General features: G+C 52.9%; 1 protein-coding gene across 37 annotated transcripts in view; it reads left to right on the forward strand.

The window, feature by feature from the left end:
- Window positions 1-22,921, forward strand: part of CAMTA1 (calmodulin binding transcription activator 1) — an 814,199-nt gene that overhangs the window by 742,440 nt on the left and 48,838 nt on the right. Inside the window, exon 1 of one of the 37 annotated variants that reach the window (XM_082685284.1) lies at window positions 18,913-19,122. The exons of the other annotated variants lie outside the window; for them this stretch is intronic. The gene's annotated coding sequence lies outside the window, so the exon portion shown is untranslated. Of the gene's footprint in view, window positions 1-18,912; window positions 19,123-22,921 lie in introns of those variants that run through there. 37 annotated transcript variants of the gene reach the window in all.

Consider the following 22,921-nt stretch of genomic DNA (forward strand, 5'->3'; position numbering starts at 1 on the left):
CGGGGGCCTGGTCCTCAGATGCCTCGTGGAGAAGTGATCTGCTGTTTGCAGCTGGGGCCACAGCGCACAGATCTGTGAAGGGCTCCTCTGTGTGGCAGGGAATGGGTCACCTTGGAGCTGGGCCTCACCCCCCTCCTTGCAGCAGTGACAAATGGTGCCCCGCAGAGAACCAGCACGGAGGAGCAAGGCCAGCATCTGCAGAGGCCGAGGAGGTGGCCTCTGCGTCTCCCTCCTGGCTGCAGGCAGCAAAGGACAATCTGTGGAGAGAGCCCCGGAGCTCGGGCAGATGTGGGTATTCTCGCAGGATGGGCTTGCCGGCTCCCTTCCCCACCCCGAGGCATCAAGGTGGGAGGCTCAGCCAGTTCACGTTTGACCGTTGCATTAGTGTCCCAGGGCCACTGGAACCAAGGACCACAGACTCAGAGGCTTAAAACAAATATAGTCTCTCACAGCTCTAGGGGCTGGATGTCCAAAATCAAGGCATCAGCAGGGCCATGCTCCGTCCGAAAGGGATAGGGGGGAATTCGCTGGTGGTGGCTGACCATCCCTGACATTCCTTGGCTAGTGGCAGCGTGACTCCAATCTCTGTCTCCGTCATCACGCAGCACCTTGTCTCTGTGTGTCTCTGTGTCCCCATTTTCTCTTCTTGTAAGGGTACCAATCATTGGATGAGGGCCGGTGCAATCCAGTAGCAACTCATTATAACTAGTTACATCTGTAATTATCAATTACAAAAACTTTATTGCCCAAGAAGGTCACGTTCTGAGGCAGAGGGAGAAGAGAGTGCCCCAGGAGAAGGCGGGCTATACATTTGCCGAACATTCCAGAAGGAGCCTGTGGTGGAGAATGAGAAGAAGAAGCAGTCAGGGGAGTCGCAGGGACTGGGAGAGGGTGAAGCCACAGAGCCTGGAGTCTGGAGGGCCTCACAAGGGGATGGGACAGTCAACGGGGTCACAGGTCCCGAGAGCCCGTAAGTTGAATGGCCGTGAATAGGCCCCCTCTTCTGGGCCACTCTCTTTTCCCTGAGGGCTTGGCCCTACCCAGGGCTTCCGCTATGGTACACAAAGGTAAAGGTGCAGTATATCCTCCGTGCCTCGCCTCGGATCCAGAACCATCCATCTAACTGCCCCCAAGACAGCTCTGCTGTCAGATTTCTCTTGGACAAAGTCAACATGTCCCAAATGTTACTCACTACCGTTCTTTTGTTGCCTCCCTGCAACCCTCCATCTCCTAGACCCTTCCCCTCGCCAGGAAGCCAGGAGTCACCCCTCCCCGCGCCCCGTCACCCTCCTAATGCTTTTGTCACCCCCCCCCCGATTTCTCTTGTTTCTCTGCATCTCCTGCCCACCACCTTCATGCAGCCCAACATCACCTCACACGTGCACACCATCTCCTGGCCTCTCGTCTCGCCTCCTTCTACCAGGAGCCGTCGGTCCTTCACCTGCTGTGCCCCAGACACCACTCTGGACTCCAGGGAACCTATATTCTTGTGGAGTTTATATTCCAGTGGGAGAGAAACGACAACAAACAAATCACAAAGGAAAACGTCAGAGTGTTTAAAATGGTGGCCTGGTAAAGGGTCCGGCGCGGCTGCTTCAGGTTGGAGGGGTCCGAGGAGGCCTCTCTGGGAAGGCCATATGACAGGAAGGGAGCCAGCCACACTAAAGCGAGGGAAGAACATTCCAGGCTGCGGGACTAACAAGAACAAGGTCCCCAGGGAGAGGGCAAGCCTGCCATGTCGGAGGAGCTGAGGAGGCGCGCCGCTGGGCAGAGGAAGGGAAGGTATAGGGGAATGACAGCGGTCCAGGGAGGTCAGTGGAAGCCAGGCCGAGAGCAGCCCATCAGCCAAGACAGGGGGCTGGAATTTCATCCCGAGGACAATGGGAGCCGCGGGAGGGTTTTATGCTGGCGAGTCACACCCTCAGGTTTGTGTTTTTGAAACCCCAGCCGTCTGATGCTCTTATACTGCGGGCAAGAGATGATGGGGGCCTGGGGGGCCCGTAATAATGGGTCCCAAGAGACACGGTTGGGGGTTCGGAGTCAAGGCTTCCGTGGATGATTTGAACGTGGAGGGTGAGAGAGAATGAGGGGTCGTACCTAGGCTTGGGGCCTGAACAACTGGGGTAGAGTGGACCGTTCTGTGGGATGGAGGGGCTTGAAGAAGCAACAGGTTTGGGCGATGGCCAGTGAGGAGTTTGGTTTCGGTTCCGTCGCACTCTGCTGCCTTGTTAGAGTCACCAAGTGTACATCTGGAAGCCTGCAGGTCAAGGACAGGCCAGAGTGGAGATAAAATTTAAGAGTCATCAGGGCATAGATGGAATTTAAAGTCATGAGCCAACTGCCATGGCTCCATGGAAGAGCGTTGATAAAGGAGGGGGGAGGGGGCCGGTCCACTATGGCGTCCCCCAGACATTTGGATGTCAGACAGAAAGGAGGCTGGCCAAGAGCCCGGGGAGACACATCCAACAGGTCAGGAAGCAGGTAGAAGGACGTGATCCCAGGGAGGCTGGGAGAGGAGAGGGTGTCAAGAAAAAGAAGGATGTGGCAGCTGTGTCACCTGTCAGGTGAAACATGGGGCAGAGCATTCCAGGCGGATGAAGCCCCATGGAGGCATACCCTCAGCCAAGAGGGAGCAACATGAATTGAAAAAGAACCAGAGAAATGGCGGAAAGTTCTGGATGAGAAGATGCCAAACCTGTCTCTGAGCTTAGAGCCGGTCCAGGGCAGGGCAGGAAGGCCCAGGAGCCTCTCTGACTCCTACCTGACCCGGGAGGTGCTGTGTCTCCCCTACCTTGCCCTTCCTGTGCCGCAAGAGGAAAGACGGGTCCTGCTTTGCCTGTCTTGCCTTCTGGTGTTGGCCCGTAGACTTGTGGGCCCCAGAGAAGCAGCTTCCCTGTCCCTGGGCCTGGGGAGACATCCTGCACCTGCTCCGAATCCCTGGGACAAACTCCCTCCCACTTGCTCCCCACTGGGGTACAGGGGCTTGGGGTGAGCCCCAAGGCAGGAACCAACTGTGTCTTACTGCCAAAGGGCATGTGGATGTCAGACCCCGTGGAGATGGCTCTCATCCAATCCCCCGGCTGGTGCCGGAAAGCAGAAATCCTGCAGATGGGCCCAAAGACCTCCTGGCAGGCCCTCTCGGGCAACTGTACCCCTAGCTCATCAAATGAATGTATGGGACCCCCATTATCCTACTACATCATTTGGATGGGGGCAGCCATGTTCCAGACGCCATAACTTCAACGAAAGGCCTCTTGGCCAAGTTGGACCCCAAAGAGACCAGAAGGCTTGGGGATACAGACAGTCAAGCCAGCTGGCTTCCTTAGCCTCTCCTGGGATCTGCCTCCCTGAATCTATCTCCCTGGAAAAGAATGGAGATGTTGATCTGTTTGACCAGCCGTGGGGAGCCACCGTCTTAAGACTTTGACACTCAGAACGTCATCAGGAAGAAGAGGCCAGGGGCAGTGCCAGAGCTGGTCTGGCCCCCCAGAGGAAGTGAGTCCCGGAGGTCCCAGAGCTGGGTGAGGGGAGACCGCTCCCTTCAGTCCAGTTCCACATGGGACAGAGCAGGCAAAGCAGCCTCTGCCCAGGGCCAGGAGCAAGACCTCTCCTTTTAAAAGCTCCCCCAAATACATACGTTTCCGATCTATCTGAGCAGCCCAGCGACCTCGTCCCCGCCTGTGACAAGCCGTTCAGAATAGTCTGGGGCGCCTGGGTGGCTCAGTGGGTTAAAGCCTCTGCCTTCGGCTCAGGTCATGATCTCAGGGTCCTGGGATCAAGCCCCGCATTGGGCTCTCTGCTCAGTAGGGAGCCTGCTTCCCTTTCTCTGTCTGCCTGCCTCTCTGCCTACCTGTGATCTCTGTCTGTCAAATAAATAAGTAAAATCTTAAAAAAGAAAAATAAAAGAACAAAATAGTCTGACAGGCCGAAGACCAGCTCCCTCCACTGCAGGATCTTGAGGACGCTTTACACTTGTGAACCCGAAGTCCTTTGCGAACAAACAGTGACAGGCAGGTGTGTCAGACGCTCCGTGCTTAGTAGGAGTGACAGGAGACATCTTAAACACCCGCAGCAGAGCGGAAATCGTTGACACGCCAGAAACAAACTTGGAATCTTCGGGAGGTAGAACTTGAAGGAAGCTCAGTCGGCACCGAGCCCGACCTCCCCATCCTTCTGGCAGGAATGTGGGCCCAGAGAAGGGCGGCGACTGGTCCCAAACCTGATTCGGGGCAGAAGCCCCTCCTGACGCCTGGTTCAGCGTGCTCCCTTCCCCCACCGCCGCACCTGCCGGAGCTTTGGAGGCCAGGATGAAATGAGCTGGCTCGGAGCCATCGTGGTGTGGCAGACTGTGGTTTCCTTCCCTCGGCCCGTCTTCGCTCAGGTGTCCTGGCCCAGTGGGCCAGTGCTCCTTCCTACGATTCGCACTGATGAGAGAAAAAGCAGCCCCCTGGCACCCACCCTCATGTTGAGGGACTGGTTCTGACATCAGCAGAGGGGGAGGGCCCCAGGTGTCCTTTCTGTTGCCCAAGTCCCGGATGTGCTGGCCGCGTGAGCAGGGAACCTGCCGCAGGCCTCACCCCACTCAGGAGCACCCTGGTGACCACGTGTGTCATTTCTGTGACATCAAGCTGCATCCAGCCGTCTGAACACACATGGGAGAACTGGGAGACGTCCGAGCCGCCATGACTGTCTCTTTCTGCAAAAGCTACATGTTAGGACAGAGCTGTCCACCCAAGGTTACACCTGCCAGGCCCTATCCATGAAGCATTTACATGTGTTGGTGCACTAAACTTCCAGCAGCCTACAAGGTGCGCCATCCTCCACATGAGGACACTCAGACGCAGCAGTCAGCCAGCGGTGCAGAGAGAATCATACACTCACGGTCCGATTCCACCTGCTCGCTCTTGACTGCCACACGGTGGGCCTCTTCTCCCTGCTTCCGACCTGCTGCTTCTGACCTGGCCTCCAGAGGTAGAAGCGTCTCTCTCCCTGCCCCTCTCCTAGGATGCTTCCCCTGCTCAGCCAAGCAGTCTGTGAATTAGGACTTTCAAACCCCTCAGGGCTTCCTCCTGCCAGGTCTGTCACTGTCCTATCTTAGGCTTTTCTTAGCCCATATCGCCAGTTTCCTGCCGCTTTCTTTGTCTTCCCGTCCACGCTATATGCCACCGATGCATTCAGAAAGGATGGACGGAGCGCCCAGTGTGCGCTAGGCACCGTGTGAGGGGCTGCCCACTGGGAGAGACAGACAAGAAACCAGCAAACATAACCCAGTGTAGTGAGATCTGTTAGGGAGGGAGGCATGAGGCTGAGGGAGCACTTGTTGGGGGGGGAGAGGGTGGTCACCTGTTCCTTGGGAAGGTCCAGATAAACTCACCGTCCAGCGTGGGATACCACCCCTTCTAATCTAAACATCTACTCTAAGCCCCCTCCTCTCTAAAAGCCAGTTCCCCACCTTGTCCCTTTTTCTCCATGTGCAGGACACCTTCTTTTTACTTGGCTTTCCCATCACACTTTGTAAATTCCTCCATTTGCAATTATTCTTTGTAAGCGCTTGTTCACTCTTTGGTGCCAGGCACTGGGCCAAGTGCTAGAATCAAAACAAATGAACAAAATGTTCATTTTTGAAGGGGCCTGTGTTCAACCCGCTTACCATCTAGTGGAGGAAAAATCAGACCTGACCTCCAAGCCCTCCAATAACCAAGAGCTTGGGGCACTTGTAATTGCGGAATGACTCCTCAGGATGTCTGGGAGGAATTTCTTGAGGAAATGACCCTTGAGCTGAGATCTGAGGAAGGAGAAGTTAGCTCCATGAAGAGGGAAGGCAGGAATATTCCAGGCAGAGGGAACAGCATCCACAGAAAGCTCTGTGGTGGGAGGGAGCCTTATGGGTATAAGGGAGCATGGGAAGGCTGGTGAGGTAGAGAGGGAAGGGGGGTAAGACCAGAAAGGCTAGTCTGGGGGCTCAAGGATAAGGCTGTGGGGGTCAGCCTAAGGAGAGCTGGCTTTGTCCCCAAGAGGAGGGCAGACACTGAGGGTTTGAGACATGGCCAGGGTGTGTATTTCGAGAAGGGCCCTTGGCTGCTATTTGGACAATGGCAGAAGGAGGGTCGGAGTGGGTGAGGATAGACCAGTGAATCCTCTGGGCTGGGGATGATGCTGGACTTGGTGGTTCTGGAGAGAAGGGGCCGAGCAAGAGACATTTAGGAGGTGACAACTCATGAATTGTAGGTGGATTAAATATGGGGGTTCTGTGTCATTCACACTGGAGAGGACTAGTCACAAGTTGGGCTGAGTTTGAAGGGCCTTTGGGACATGATGTGAAAAATCAATAGTGAGCGAGTGGCTATTGGCTCCAGAGCTCAGAGAAACACACGGCAGGAGAGTGAAGTCTGTGACGTGTCTGCATGGAGGTGGCATTGCGTGAGATGGGCTAAGGCATGTGGATGAAATTGGCAAAGTTGAGAATACAGCTGAACTGTGAAGCCGAGGACTTCTATCTTAATTATTATCATGTCCTAAGAGACTAAGAACATAGTGGGTACTCCATAAATGTTTCTTCCAGGCATGGACGGATGGATGGATGGATGGATGGACGGATGGATGGATGGATGGACGGATGGATGGACGGACGGACGGATGGATGGATGGATGGACGGATGGATGGATGGATGGACGGATGGATGGACGGACGGACGGATGGATGGATGGATGGACGGATGGATGGATGGACGGACGGACGGATGGATGGATGGATGGATGGATGGATGGACGGACGGACGGATGGATGGATGGATGGACGGATGGATGGACGGATGGATGGACGGACGGATGGATGGATGGATGGACGGATGGACGGATGGATGGACGGACGGACGGATGGATGGATGGACGGATGGATGGATGGACGGACGGACGGATGGATGGATGGATGGACGGATGGATGGACGGATGGATGGACGGATGGATGGATGGATGGATGGATGGACGGACGGACGGATGGATGGATGGATGGACGGATGGATGGACAGACGGACGGATGGATGGACGGATGGATGGGCTGATGGGTAGACCGATGGGTGGACTGATGGACAGTCAGTGGTGTTTTATGGTCACTGTCCTCAGCACGAGAGCCAGGAGTATCCCTCTGTGCCCCCATCAGGAAGGGAATGTGTTTGACAGGGGCTGATCCTGAAAACTTGAATGTTTGTTCATGGCAGTGCTCTTCATATGTAGAAAGACTCTGAGGGAGTTAGCCAACTGTGAGGTCCGAGGTGCCCAGTCCATACAAGACCCCCTGACTTCTGATACGAACTGCAAGTTCTGGGGTGCCTAAGACCTAATGCTCAGGTTCAGTAATGCACTGAAAGCATTCACAGAACCCACAAAAGCCATTACACTCAGAGTGTATTATGTGAAAAGGACACAGATTAAAACCAGCCAAGGGAAGATGTGCAGAGGGCAGAGACCAAGAGGCCACCCTGTGGAGTCATGGACAGTGTCTGTTTGCCCGACATCAGTGGGGGCCGGTGCTGGCGGAGTATCACCAACCAAGGAAGCTCGCTGGAGCCCCCGCGTCCAGAGCGTTTCCTGGGGCTCCGTTGGGTGAGCATGAGTCCAAGGTCCAGCCGCCAATTCTTTCCCAGCCTCTCTAGAGTTGGCTGATCCTGTGTGACCAAAAGCCCCGCCCTAAATCACGTTGTTGGTCCTTTTCGTGTGGCCAACCCCACCCTTTAAATACCCTCTGTGACCAGCCCGTACCTTAAATCACATTGCTGGACAGCGAGCCACCGGAGGCCCCTAGGCAAACAAAGACACTCCCATAAAGCAGAACATTCTAAGGGCTTAGAGATCACCTCCCAAAGGCAAGGATAGAGGCCAGACCTCTTTTGGGGCAAGGTTAAATTTTTTACCTAGCAGAGCAGCACCTCCTCCTTCTCTGTTCCCACCTGCCCTCACCTGCCTCCCTGCCTCCTCACCGCAGCAGACCAATTTCTACCTGCATCCGTGCTGGGAGAGGAAATGTGTGTCTTCTGTTGTCTTTGTTGCTGTTGATTTTAAACAGTGTTGCCTTCACACAGATCTTGTGTCATCTTCAGCAATTCTTTGGGGCCAAAGAACACATTTTTTTTTTTAAGGAGAAATGGCTTTTCTTCTGCAGAGTGTTGTCCAAAGCTCAACATCTCCTGGGCAGAGACACGAAAGTAAGTAGATTACAGATCAGTCGATCTAATGGGGACTTAAATAAGAAATTCCAGAAGCCTTTGATGGCTAAGCTTATTATTCTAACATATTATTTCAATTACCTCTTTAAATTACTCACCTGCACCACAGGCTGTGATGCTCTGTAAATGAACCTGCGTCCCATCTCCATCCCGCAGACAGCACCCCTGGCTCTAGCAATGTTCTCCTCTCGCAAAAGTGCTCTCCTGATGGTTCCGTTTGCTGCTACAGGGTTATGAGCAGCTCCGTTTGGAGCAGTCGGCCTCCTCCCTCCTGTCCTCTCTCCACCTCCTCCTCCCCTCCCTGATGCTGGGGGCTGGGAGCCTGGAGGAAGCCCCAGAACCAGTTCCCCCTCTTCCCACAAAGCTCCTCTTCCTTCTGCCGACAGGGGTGGGAGTGGATCTGACCTTGCAAATGGTGACCAGCTGGGTACAGATGGCGATCCCAGAGCCAGGACGGGGACCTTGGCAAGAGCATTCCCATTCAGTAATTCACCTCCAAGAGAAAGGGAAGACGCATATGCAGTCTTCAGCCACCTTCTAGGATGTTAACAATTTGGTGTGATTCTTAAGACTCAAGGTTCTAATGTTGTAAGCTCGGGGATGTTTGTTTTGACAGTGGAAGGCCTGGCCCGGGTCACCCGGGAGCTGTGGAAGCCAGCTCCTTCCACAGAGCAGGGCCTGCACAGAGGTGCTAGGGAGCCAACCCAGCACCATGGCCAACACAGCAACACCAGGCTGGGCCCGAGGCATTCAAAGCCCCCAGTTCTCTGCCACTTAGAAGTGGCTAATGCATTCATCACGAATCTTAGCGCTCCTCCCTTGAAAAGCAGCAAGAGAGAAGAAGCTCCCAGCAGAAAGCCCGTGTGGAGCAGGAAGTCTGACTCCAGGGCCTGACTGCACTTAAAGACATCATTCCTCCCCCGACGTTCCCGTGTGGAAGACCCAGTAAGAGAGTGAGTGGGTGGCTCGTCTTCTATCTCCCACATGACTTACAAGTGAGTTGAAGCCAGGAGGACCGCTGGGCGGGGCTGCAGTCTCGCGATGGCGCTCAGGGGATTTCTCTTTGGAAAGGGATGGATGGTGCCTCTCAGGCTCATGGCCATGCACGGGGCTCACCCAACCCACGGGTCCCATAGAAGCCGGCGAGCTGCCAGTCTGCGTGGGGTCGTGGCCATACCACGAGGGTTCACAGCAGAAACGTGACCCAGGGTGTCAAAGACAGACGAGCTGGGGGTGGAGGAGCCCATAGGTGCGTGACCCATTGTTCTTTTCTCCGGTCACCTTTGTTGTTTTTCTCACGTTAGCCCCTACCTAAAACTCACGTACCCATTTTGCTTCCCCGAGGTGCCTGAGGTGGGTGCCGTTTAAAATGCACTTGCCTCCGATTGTGCTTTCCCTTTTGATTGCTTTTTCTCTTCTTTGGTAACTCAGAACACGACGTGACGTGGCAGCTACCGCGACCTCGGTAATTATTATTCCTAGGCGGTAGCTGGTTGCCTCCTTAAACGGGGAACTTTCTAGCTCTTGTTTTTACTGGTGCGGGGGCCTCAGGTTTGGGGAGGCAGCAACCATCAGGATGGGGATCTCCAAGCTGTTTCTACCATCAGTACTCTCTGTACTGGAGTCTCTGGACTCCATTGTTGCCTCTAAGAGAACATGGACTTTTCTCTTTAATCGGATTTCCATGTTAAGAAAGGATGGTGCCTGTTGTGTGAGAAAGCACACCATGGCAGTTTTAATAAGTGCATTCTGAGTGTACCTTTCAGGTAAACAGCTCCAATCACAAACACGACTCCATTGGACAGTGGGTGCGTGGCAGCCTCTTTCGAAGGCTTGCTAGGTTTTCCTGCCTCACAGAGAAGCCAGCAGCGGTCCAGGGGGCACCTGTGGCATTCTCTCAGACCCTAGGCACCCAGGCTTCCTAAGCTCCCTTCCAGAAGGATTCTGGGGGTTGGGGCCCTGATTTGGCCATAGCAGAGACCCATGAATTCTGCCCATGAGGGTCTGGAAGCTGTTAGGCAGGCAAAAAGATGTATGGAAATGTGTAGAAGAAAAAGCTTGCCTCCATTCTGGCAACCATAACAAAGCACCACAGACTGTCTTAAACCACAGAATTTTATTTCCTCACAGTTCTGGAGGCTGGGAGTCTGATACCAGGTTTGGTTTCTTCTGAGGGCTCTCTCCTAGGCTTGCTGATGGTGACCCCCTCACGGCGTCCTCGCGGGGTTGTTCCCGTACGCGCTTCCGTCCGCAGGGTCTCTCTGTCGGTCTAAATTTCCTCGTAAGGAAATTTACATTGGGTGGGGGCCTACCCTAACAGCTTCATTTGAATGTCATCCCCTCTTGGAAGACCCTGTCTGCAAATACTGTCTGGGAGTCAGGGCTCAACACATGAATTTGAGGGGGACACAGTTCAGCCCCCCAAAAGTTATTCTCCCCAGGGAAGTCTTGCCTGAAGGGGATGTCATCACTGCCGGAGGGCTCTTCTAAGGCCCCAGACATGCCCTCTGAGACCTCACAGGGGCCCGTCCCTCAACACCAGGGCTTCTGCTAGAGTTTTCTATCTTGGCCAAGGTGTGAACCGGTTACCTTGCTCTCTTGTTTGACTAAGACAAAGCACCAAGTGCCTTTGGGCACCAGGCTGGGACCTTCACAAACATCGCACTTGAGTCCTTACAATGTGCCTGTTGATGCAGCCACTATTTTCATCCCCGTTTTACAGATGAGCCTGGAGAACAGACCCTTTCCAGGGTGCCAGAGCTGGAAAACAGGGGTGCCCGGGCCCTTCTGTCTACTGAGCAGAGAACACTCACTGCTGGATGCTCTGCCTTCTAGGGATTTTAGGCTTCTGGTTCAAACAAAGCCCAGGCCCAGACTGGCACAACTGGCCTGGCTTAGGGGGCCCACAGCCCAGACATGACCCTGACTCTTTGAGGATGTCTGAGGAGTCCTTCCGGCACCAAAGGGTGGCCATCGAGTTGACTGGCATGGCTTCAGGAAGGGTATTTGGGGGAGGGAGGGACAGCAGCCAAGCTGCCATTGTCTGTCTTTGCTTCCTTGTTCCACCTGGTTGTACCGTCCCTGTAGCTGCGCTTCTCTAGCCCCGGTGAGGCTGAACAAACAGCTAAGAGCTCCAGCCCCAGAGCATGGGGGCTAGGGGGGCTCTGCTCCTCACTAGTGCGTAGTCCAGGACAAGCTACATAAGCCTGCTGGGCCTCAGTTTCCTCCTGTGTGAGCTGTGATAGCAGCAGCACCTACATCCCAGACTTGGTGTAAACACAGAAAGAATGGATGTGGGTAAGAAGCGCAGTTGGGGCTCAGTGACTGCTATCCTGATGACGATGACAATGACGATGAGAATGATGGTGATGATGACAACAATGATGACGATGACAATGACGGCAATGATGATGACAATGATGATGACGGTGACGACGATGACAATGATGATGACGATGATCACGGGACAGTGACAATGACGATAATGATAACAATGACAATGATGACAGCAACAATGATGATATTGATGACGACGATAACGGTGACAACAATGACGATGACAGTGATGATGACAATGACAGTGACAGCAACAATGATGATGACAATGACACTGATGAAGATGATGACTGTGACAATGACAATAATGGCAATGACGATGATGACGATGACTATGATGATGATGGTGATGATCACCCCAAGAGGAAGAGTAAATCTCTCCACTCCCCAGGTGGCATCTTGCTTACTGGGCTCTCATTACCCTGGAGACTTACTGCACTGCACTGCCTTCTCCATAAGGTCCATGTTGCCCAGAGACCTAGAACAGATGGGACCTTTAGAGAAGTGAGAGGAGGTGTAGGCTTGGGCTAGCCTGGGTGGGACCCATGAGCTATACTGGCATGCTCTAAAGGGTCTGGGTCCTCTGGTCCAAGTTCCTCCTGAATGACTATGAAATAGGATTGGGGGAGAGGCTCTATCCTCCCTCCATGGGTGCTTACTGGTCATGCCTAAGGCGCCCAGCTACTGTGTGCCGAGAAGGCAAGTTCATTTTAACAGCAGAGGAAGTAATTTATAGTGGGAAAGAGTCCACCGTTCCAAAAGATCCTGGGCTTTATCATGAAGATAGTCTTAGACCCCAAGCCCTCCCTGGGCACCCAGCAGGCTCTGGGTTACTCACTTTACATTCATTATCCAATGTCATCCTCTCTGTGTTTCCAACAGATGTTTCCATTCCCATTTTACTGAAAAGGAACCTGAATCTCAGAGGAGTCAGTTGACTTGTCCTATGGCACGCAGCTAGGGGTTCCGACTCAGGGCTCTCAGACACTAAAGCCTATTATTGGGTGCTTTATCATCACACACCACCACTCCCTGAATGCATTTTGGATTATCTGCCTTCTTGATAACTCTGTGCCTCTTAGAGCAGAGGATGCCTACACTCACAGAAAGACTAGCCGTGTAGGTCATCAGCTCGCCTGGAACAGATGGGCTTGTATAAGCCTCTGGGGAGAAGAAGTCGGTGTCTTCCCCCAGCTTCTTTGGATTATCTTTCTGCATTATGTCCTTCAAGGGAAATCCCACCTTCTCAGGCTGATGGCTAATGCATCCCCTCCACCATCCAGATTAGCTCTGACAGCCTTCCCAGGATGATACAGATCATGGTAGCATGGTTTGCCTTGGTAACAACTTTTCTCCCCACCACCCCCTTTACCAATGTCCCCCCCCCCACAGTTATCTGCTACTGCATAACAAACCACCCCAAAGGTTAGTGTCTAAAAACAACCAGCATGCATTTGTTCTCTTGATGCTATGGGTTGCTTGGGCTCGAGCGTGCAGCTGCCTTTGGGAGACTGGCCATTTCAAATCAAGAGTACCTGCGGCTGAAGCAGAGGGGCAGCTGCTGTATCAGGCCAGGTCGTGCTGGACAACACTAGCACCCCATCTGCACCGTCTTTGACCTCATTTTGCAAAATAAGAAGTGAAGCATGGGAAGAGAAATGAGTTTCCCACACCAGTGGTTAGTAGTACAACTGGAACCGGAGTCCAAGCTGCTGAACCCAGTCCTGAGCCCTTCGCCCTACCCTCCGTATCTGCCTCATATGGAAGGTTGGGGGGCTCTGATAAGGACATTTGCAGCTCAGGTAGAGGGGTTTGAGGCTCTCTGCAAAGTTTATCTTTGCCCCGGAATCAGCCAACAATTGTGATGGAGAGCCCCAACACACCAGGGAGTTCTTCAAAGGGAACCCCAAGTTCAGGACGCTGTTCCCTCCAGGATCCCGAGCTGAAAAAGAGGTAATCACTGCAAGAATGAATTTGACAGACTCACCCCTGGTTTTTTTACAACCTTTCAGAAGCATAATTAGAAACTTTGCTCTCTGACTCAGTGCTTCTGCCGTGTCTGTCTCATCTCCTCAAGAACAGTCACGGCAGAGCCTGTCCACCTGGATTCTCTACCCATGCTTCCCACACTGGGCTGGACACAAAGGGTTTGGTGAACAAGGATGGACAGACTGATTCTGAGGATAGGCTATCAGGCCTCCTGACCTTGGCCTTCCTTTTCCTAGCCTTCAGTCTCCTTTTCCAGCATTAATCCACTGATCGTTTTCTATATTTCATTCTTTTCCTCCTTATCCTGTGTGGGTTTCACAACCATATTGAGATATGATTAACATACCATCCAAGTCACCTATTTCAAGAGTACAATTCAAAGAATTTTTTTAGACTCACAGGGTTGCGCAGACATCATTACAATGGGACTTTCTCACATTTTCATTCCTCTAAAAACAAAGCCCATACCCATTAACAGTCATGCCCCATTCTCCCCAGCACTCCCCCCAACCAAGCCCAAGACAACTATTCATCTATTTTCAATTTCGATAATTTTCCCTATTCTGGACATTTCATGTAAATGGAATCTTACATCTATGGTCTTCTGCAGCTGACTTCTTTCATTTAGCAGGTTACAGCATGTGTTAGTGCTCCATTCCATTTTTATTGCTAAATGAGTATCCATGTGTATGGACATATGTTTTTACTTCCCTTGGATATGCCTAGGACTGGAATTATGAAGTCATAGGGTGACTCTATCATTAAACTTTTGAGGAACTGCCAGGCTGTTTTCTAAAGCAGGTGCATTTTACATTCCCATCAACAGGGGATAAGGGTTTCAATTTCTCCACATCCTCACCAACACTTGTTATTGTCCAATGATGATTATAGCCTTCCCACTGGGTGTGAAGTGATATTTCATTGTAGTTTTGATTTTCATTCCTCCAATGCCTGAAGATATCAACCATTCTTTCATATGATATTGGCCGTTTGTTTTTCTTCTTTGGAGAAATATCTATTCAGACCCTTTGCCCATTTTTTTTTTTAAAAAGTAGGCTACTTAAAAAAATAATTTGTAATTATTTTTTTGTAATTATTTTTTATATTGTAGACACAAGTCTCTTATCACATACATGAGTTGCAAATATTTTCTCCTATTCAGTGAACTATCTTTTTTATTTTCTCAGTGGAGTCATTTGAAGCACAGAAGCTTTAAATTTTGATGAAGCCAAATTTATCTATTGGTTGCTTGTGCTTTTGATGTCAGATCTAAGAAATCATTGCCAAATCCAAGGACAAGAGATTCACCTCTGTGTTTCCTCCTATGTGTTTTGTAGTTGTGGCTCTTACATTTAGGTCTTTGATCCATTTTGAGTTCATTTTTATATATGGTGTGAGGTAGGGGTCCAAGGTTATTTTATTGCATGGAGATATCCAGTTGTCCAGACTTATTTATTGAAAAGACTCTTTTTTCTCCATTATTTCTTAGTGCCCTTAAAGATATACTGAGTATGCATCTTGCAATTATTTTTAAATGATCATTTAGTTTGAGAAGACTCCTCTTTGTTGTTGTTGTTGTTGTTTCACTGGAAGTCGTTATATTTAGGAACAGATTTGATTTCTTATGAGCTAGAAGAGACAAAGTTGTACTGCACTAACAAACAACCCAGTTTCAGCGCTTTATTCCCCACTTGTACTCAAGTCCAACATCAGTTTGCAGGGCGAGCTCTATTCTTCGCAGACACTCAGGGACCTGTCTGGGTAGAGTCTACATCTTTACGTAAACAGGCTTTCACAGTTGCCAGGGCTGGGGGGAAAAACGTGGTCATTCTTAGAAATTTCCCAGACTGCCTTCTTAAACGAATGGTATCTAAATGGTAGCTAGAGTTTTTAGGCACTTGGAGAACTCTCAGAGAGGCACAGAATGAAAACAGGCTCAGAACCTAAAACCCTGTTCTGCCACTTACAATCTGTGTGCCTTTAGGCAATTTATCTGACTTCTTAAAGCCTTTTTTTCCTCTATACAATATCCAACTTGCAAGAGAAACCCACATTGTATGAGCGTATCTAGCGTAAGAGCAGGCAGATAACAGGCATCCAACAAACTTTAGTTCCCTTCTTCCTCATCTGCACCAGGATGTACCCCTTTGGTTCATCATGAGACCCTCAGCAGAGGATAAGGCTGGGATAAACACTCACCATCCCTGCTTTAAGGGTTGAAGGTTGCACTTGGTCTGGATGCTGCCAAGTGATGACAGCACTGAGCAAAGCTTTCTTTTTCCCTATTTTTAAAAACAACCCAGGCATACTCAACGCCCCATAAAAATCTAGGGTAATAATCTGCCTTAAGCACATGCATGCCTGACCCTGTCATTTCCTAACCTGCTAGAAAGAAACATGAATACCCATAAGGAGAGACAACCTGTGGGTACTTTGTTCTAGCAGGCTGTCAGAGCTCTGAGCTTGCTTCAGAAGCATCCGGCTTACCCCACCCAGTGCCATCTGACTTTCCATGAATGGGCCCAAAGAGGGCATTTGTTCCTGTGGTCTCCATCCTGAGACAGAGGTACAGTGGGGAATTAATTAGAATGGCAGGTCTTCCAGGAGAGTAATGGGCCCAGCAGAGCAACAGGGAAGGGGACTTCCTGCTGCAGAAATGTCCCTGCAGGCTGCCTGAAAGGGGAGCTCCAGACTGCCGACCCCAACTGTATCACCAGGGCAGAGCCGATGTGCTGAAATACCCACGACTACCTTTCTCATGTGGCAGGTGGACACGGGGCTGCTGGAGGAAGGGTGAAGGGTCAGGATGTCCCTCCTCACGCAGCTAGGATGTCCAGCTCTGAACCTCTGCCTTTTTAAAATAAACCCAAGGGGAAAACATCCCCGCCTGAGAGACAGTAAAGAGTGGAGGCACCTTCTCTTTAGCAGGGGTCCAAGTGCCCGAACCAGGATCCTAGTCACCCTGAGTTCACTGGCCGGGTAGAGAAGAAAGGCAGGCATTGCCCCTCAGGATCCCGCCTCTCCAGCTGTTCTCTGTGGCTCACAATCCAGTCAGAGCTGTTCAGTAACTCTTATCTGAGGACTTACAGTGTGCCCAGCCTTGTGTGAGGTACCAGGATAAGTTAAGACCTTGTCCTTGTTCTCAAGATTAAAGCTGTCTCAGTCTCAGCTAATAACAACCAGTTTTTTAGAGCACTTTTTATCAACATACACTAAACATATGGAAAAATGCATATAGAGTAAGTATGTGCAACTCAGCTCAAAGAGTTTTCACAAACTTAAACTAGTGCCCAGGTCAAGAATGGAATATTATTAGAAACCCAGAAGCCCTCCCCTCCCCTTCCCAGTGGCCACCCTAACTTCTAGTAGCATACCTAGGTGTCTAGTAGATACCCTAAATTCTAGTAGCAGCCGGAGCCAATTTGTAATAAATGTGCCTTATGCACCAGGCACTGGTATAAGTACAACTATTGGCTCATTTAATTCTCACGCATTGATATGAAGGCAGGACAAGTGGGACATGCAGCTAGCAAGTGGGAGAGTCTAACTTTGAACCCAGATGGTCTGTCTCCAGCACCCTCCTCCTTAATTACTAACCCTTTCCTTTCCAGCAATAGATGCCACTCAGGAAGTGCTGTGATAGGAATGCATTAACAACCCTCCTGGGTCAGTTCTGCTGGGGGTGAGCCAGGCCTTAAGGAATGGATAGGGGTACCCCAGTCCATAAAGGGGAGCTGGGAGGCAGAGCTGGGAAGTGCATGGGTCCTGTGTGGTGAGAGCAAGATGGACACAGGCGGTGGCAGGAACAGGAAGGGCTTGGTGGAGCAGGATTCTGAACAGCAATGGGTGTTGTGACTTCGTCGGGGCAAGGAGGGACTGGCTGCAGACCAGAAGCCATGGTCAGCCCCCAAGAGTGCAATTGTACCTGACCTGCTTGCTTCCCTGGTTCCGATGCGTGGCACAGAACCGGACCCAGCCTCACCAGGAGCATCCCTGGCTTGGCCTCTAACCTATTACTTATTTTTTATCCTACAGGCTTAAGGGTTGTGCAAAATTCTATGGTTTTCACGCATGTTCGGGTAGGGTAAGAAAAAAAAAAAAAAAGCCCTCCCCATCTTTTGAGATTCTTTTTAATCCAGAAGGCAGGAAAGTGACATTATCAATTTTAAAGGTAATTGACAAGATGGAGGGAAAAAGGGAAGAGAGCCTCCCAGAAAGTCCGCGTGGGTCAAATGCTTTGTGTGTGCAAGGCCGTAGGTGGGTGTGGGGGCAGCGGCGATTGACTAGCAGCAGGGCTACAATGACACAGGGAACGGAGAAAGGGTGATGGTGTCCACTTGGGACGCCGGGAAGGCTGCTTGGACACGGGGAGCCTTGACTCTGTGTGATTCGGACTTAGGGCAGGAGGCGAGGCGAGAGGTTGTAATGCAGAAGTGTGCAAGTGAGAAAGCCAAGCCGCAGCCAGAACTTTTGGACACCAGGGTTAGACCCGAGGAGTGGGCGGAGGCCCTGGAACTCCAGCTGCGGAGGTGGGGCCCTGCACCTCCCGCGAGGGAGCCTCGGACGCTCCCGAATGCTCAGGGGACTCGCCATTCCCCGTCACGAGCCAGACGTCCGCGGCCGCGCCCTGGCCGACGCCCGCGGTTCCCAGGACTTGCCCCCGCGCCCTCGCGGCCCCGGCCGACTTGCCGCGCACCGCGCCCCTCCTTCCCGCCCAGCCTTCCGCGCTCCCCCGCTCGGCGCTCAGCGCAGCGCCGGCTCCTCCCGCGGCTGCATTGCAGACGCCGCCGCCGCAGGGCGCGCCGGGGCCGCTCCGGGAGCCGAGCCCGGGTACGCGGGGGGGCCCTGGGCGCGGGTCTCCAGCGCGGACTCGACGGCGCCGCGGGGCCGGGAGTCGGTGGGGCCGCGCCGCGGGGTCGGCCAAGCGCGGCCCGAGCGCCCCCCGCCGCGCGGGCCCGGGGGAAGCTTCTCGGGGCCGTAGCCCGGGGGAGCGGGCGCGGCCGTCGGGCTCCGGACCGCCACTGCCCTCGAGCGGACCGCGGCCGCCCCCCTAGCGGGCCTCCGCGAATCCGGGCGGGGAGCGGGCCGCGGCGTCGCGAAGACCGTGGCCGGCCGGGCCCTCGCGTGCGGGCGCCCGGGGCCGCGGGGCCGCGCTCCGCCCGCGCCCTCCGGGCCCGGCCGCCGCCGTCCAGCGCGGCGCCGCGCGGCTCCGGCGCAGTTCCGGCGCAGTCCCCGCGCCGAGCGGCTCCGCGCCCCACACCTGCCTCTGCCCGGCTCCGGGTGACGTCGCGCCCTCCGATTGGCCCGTGCGGCCAGGAGGGCGGGGCCGAGGCCGGTGAGCTCACCGCCGCGCCCGGCCATTGGTCCGGGCGTCGCACTCGGGCTGTGGCGGGGAGACAGCGGTACCCGGAGCCCGAGTCGTTCCAGCTGCGGCGTGTGGAGCTGAGCGGGTCGGGGCCGGGCTAGGTTGTCGGGGCCGGGCCGGGCCGGGCGGGGCCGCGCGGGAGAGGAGGAGGAACGCAGAGGCGGCTCGGCGCCAGTCGGACCGAGCGGTGGCCGTGCTCTCCAAGTCCGAGTGAGTGTGCGTGTGGCCGAGGAGAGAGTCGGCCGGGCGCGTGCGGGGCGAGGGCGGCGGCCGGCGGGGGCGCGCGGGGCGGCTGGGGAGCGCGGGGGCGGGGCTGGGGGCGGGCGCGCGCCGCGACCGGGGCGTGGGGGGCGCGCGTGTTCGCGAGAGGGGGCGCGGGGTGTGTTTGAGGAGTGGGCGCGAGGACACGCGCGGCCCTGGAGGGGGAGGGGGCGTGAGGGGTGCGCGTGCTCACGCGAGGGGGGAGTGTTTTGACGCGAGAGTGTGCGTGGGCACCGGCGTGTGTTTACGGCGCGGGAGTGAGGGAGGGGGTGTTCGGCGGAGCGCGAGCGGCGCGTGTTGATGGAGCGGCGGGGAGGGCGTGCGCCTGTGGGAGCGGGCGTGCCAACACGCGTGTTTACAGGGCGAGTGGGGAGGGAGGGAGCGCGCGTGGATGGAGAGCGCGAGGGGAACGAGCGTGTTTTGACGCGTGAGTGTGCGCGGGACCGGCGTGTGCCGATGGAGCGAGCGTGTCTGCGAGGAGGTGTGCTGGGGAGTGGGTGTGAGATCACGCGTGTTCCTGAGGCGAGTGGGGGAGGCGAGGGAGCGTGAGGAGCGAGGCAGCGAGGGCGGGAGCGGGTGTGAGGACACGCGTGTGTGCGCGAAGGAGTGGGAGTGTTTGGGTGAGTGGCGGTCCGGGGGCGCGCGTGCGGGGAGTGGCCGCGGCGGGGCGCGAGCCGAGCGGGCGCCCACGGGGCCGCCGACTGGTTTTTGTCTCCGAGGCGCGCCTCGGCGGCGGGCTTTTCGGATCCAGCGCCCGCTCCCGAAGCGGGCCCCGCGGAGGGGGCGGGCGACAGGTGCCCCCTCGGCGCGGAGGGGGATCCAGGTGGCCCCCGCCGGCGCGCGGGGAGAAGGAGGGAGGCAGGTGCCACTCGGTGGGGAGTGGGGCGGGGAAGGGGGCGGGGACAGGAGCCCCCTAGGCGGGACTTGGGGAGAGGGGACAGGACAGGATCCCTTCCTTCTGGGAGAAGGGAGAGGGCCTGCGACGGGTGCCTCCTCCACGGAGAGAGGAGGGAAGATCCAGACTGGCGCCCCTTACGCGGGGAGAGGAGAGAAGGGTCGGGACAGGTGCGCCCTCCGCGGGGTGCTGGGAAAGGGGCCGGGACAGCCCCGACCTCGGCCCCAGGCGCCTCTCCGGGGCTAGGCGGTTGGAGGCCGCCTTTCCTAGCAGGCCAATGGTGTGAATGAACGTTTTATTAATGTGTGCGTAGAACCGGGCGGGGAAAGTTGGTTGAGTTCGGAGACTAAGAGGTTTGGAAGAACTTGAGAGTTTGGCTTACCTGCAGACCAGGACACCCACGCTCAGCCGCGCTGGAAGAGAGGCTGCGTGGGGCCTTCTTTAATTTACAGGCTCTCCCGTGATTTGATTTAGGTACTGCACAACTTTAAGAGGTGGTCCTGGTGGTGGTCTGATGTTTGAGACTTTTTCCAATCTCGGTAGGTTTCTATAGGCATCAGAACAGATTTCTGAAAGTCTGATATTATTGCAAAGTGTCTTCATCAGTTTACCAGGGAACGATACCGATTTCAGTCTATTTTATATTTTGTCCAGTCCCGCTCGGTATGATTTCTACTGATTAATCTGAGGTCCGTAATTAGCAAGCCAGATTCAGTAAGCGCAAGAAGTGCTGGCGGATTTACAGAAGGCTTCCTGCATGTGTTTGGTTCTGCGCATTCTGTTTCAGTCACCAATGAAGCCAAAACCTGAAATTTTAAAAATCCCCCCCCCCAATTTTGTCCTTTATGGTAAAATGGCTGGCTGTATGTAAAGGAAACCTTTTCTCTTTCTGTCCAAAGGAATTTTTCAGGGAGTTTTCCTACAGGAACTGTGTCATAGAGAGAAACGGCTGCCTGGGAGCCTGGTAAAGAGAAACACGTTCAGCAGTAGCACCTTTCATGGTGTGTGTTTATAAGAAAACCGTATTTTTAAGACCAGAATTAGTAGCAAATAAGGTTATGTATTTCCTTTTCTTTGTATTAGATCTAGAGAATCATCATGTTTAATGTTCTAGAAAGTAACATTTATTTACAGGATATGCATTTCCCCCAATAAATTCAGCTTAGTCGTGAAAACAGAAGTGCTGTAAATGTCGGAGAGACCTCCATTTAATCATCCTGGTTAATTATATTCCACAGGATCAAAGTGGAAACACTATTTAATGCAGTAGTTAAGAACAACATTGTATTATTTAACGCTTTTTAAAAATCAGTCTTTCTGCTTTTGTGATACATGCACATAGACACACCCATTATTAGTTCTGAGGACCCTGCTGGGCCTTTCCATCGAGGACAGCAGCTGTCACAGCTGCAGGCTATTCACGTGGGACTGTTTTAGAGAGCACAGACAACAGGTTGAACAGAGGGTTTTGTACTTCATGTGAGAAAGATAGTGAAGTTAGCGAAAGCCCGGAGGCCCTTATTGATGGCTCCGCTGCAGGTGCTCTCTCATTTCCCAGTGCAGGAAATGGATATTTTGGGGATCTAGAATTTCCTTTGGGAACCGTCAACCTTTTTTTCATGTTTTCCGATCACTGCTGTTGTGAACGTTTCAAGCTTCAGAACGTGCTTGTAAGCTGCCTTTTTTAAATGTTTAGGGGAAAATTGTTACTATATCTATTTAAAACACAACTTTAGGAATCACCCGGAAAGGTCAGTAAAGACCGTTTTGTTAGACTTGACACTGTTCTTTAGCTGGTGCAGTGGTTTCTGGAAGTCATTGGTTCTCAGCGGTGTGCACCCTCCCACACCTTTTCCAACTGTTCCTTGTGTGTCTGCCATGTCTTCTCACATTTAAAGGGTTTTGCTTCCCCTGGCTTAAAGTGGTTTAATATTTGTATTCCATCGATCTTTTCAAAAAGAGACTCTCTTAGTGGTGCCAAGTGTTCATTGTTAAATATCAGCCGTGGCATCCTGTCACAGTATATAAGCTGAATATTTGGGAGCTTATTTTAGTTATATATTCCCTTGCCAAAAACCAGTTGGCATGAACACGTGATGTAGTTTGTGTACACTCACTTTTTTTTTTTTTAATGATTTAAGGGAACCTACAGAGATACAGGCATTATTCGTTCTATTGTGCTTCCCTTTAATTGCATTTCACTGATAAGGCATGTTTTACAAATTGGAGGTTGGTGGCAACCCTGCGTGGGAGGGAACAAGTCTGTCAGCACCGTTGTTCCAACAGCATTTGCTCAGTTCATGTTTCTGTCACATTTTGGTAATCCTTGCAATCTTTCAAACTTTTTTTTATCATTATATTTGTTAGCAGTGATCTGTGATCAGTGATTATGACTTGCTGAAAGCTCAGTTGATGGTTTGCATATTTTAGCAGTAGTTTTTAATTAAGGTACAGTTTTTTTTTTAAGACAGAATGCTGTTGCACACGTAATAGACTGCAGCAGAGTATAAAAACTACTTTTATAGACACTGAGAATAAAAAAAAATGTGACTTGCTTTATTGTGATGGCCTAAAACCAAACTCACAGTATCTCTAAGGTGTGGCTGCATATATATCACACGATGAAGCAAGATAAAAATAGGTGAAATAAAGGATAAAGCCCAAGGAAAGTGAGGGCACAGGAAGGGCAAATGGAGGCTCTAAGGAAGGCGGTCGCGCTCGCTCCGCGGGATCTTACGTACTCTCTGGAGGCAGGCCGTAAACTGCATTCTGAGCTTTGTGGCAACAGTAGACTGACGTAGGGTTAATTTTGTCTTCCTTACAGCTGACATGGATTTTCTTACATTCTCTGTA

Source organism: Mustela nivalis (genome assembly GCF_964662115.1).
Source record: "Mustela nivalis genome assembly, chromosome: 10".
NCBI classification, from domain to species: Eukaryota; Metazoa; Chordata; class Mammalia; order Carnivora; family Mustelidae; genus Mustela; species Mustela nivalis.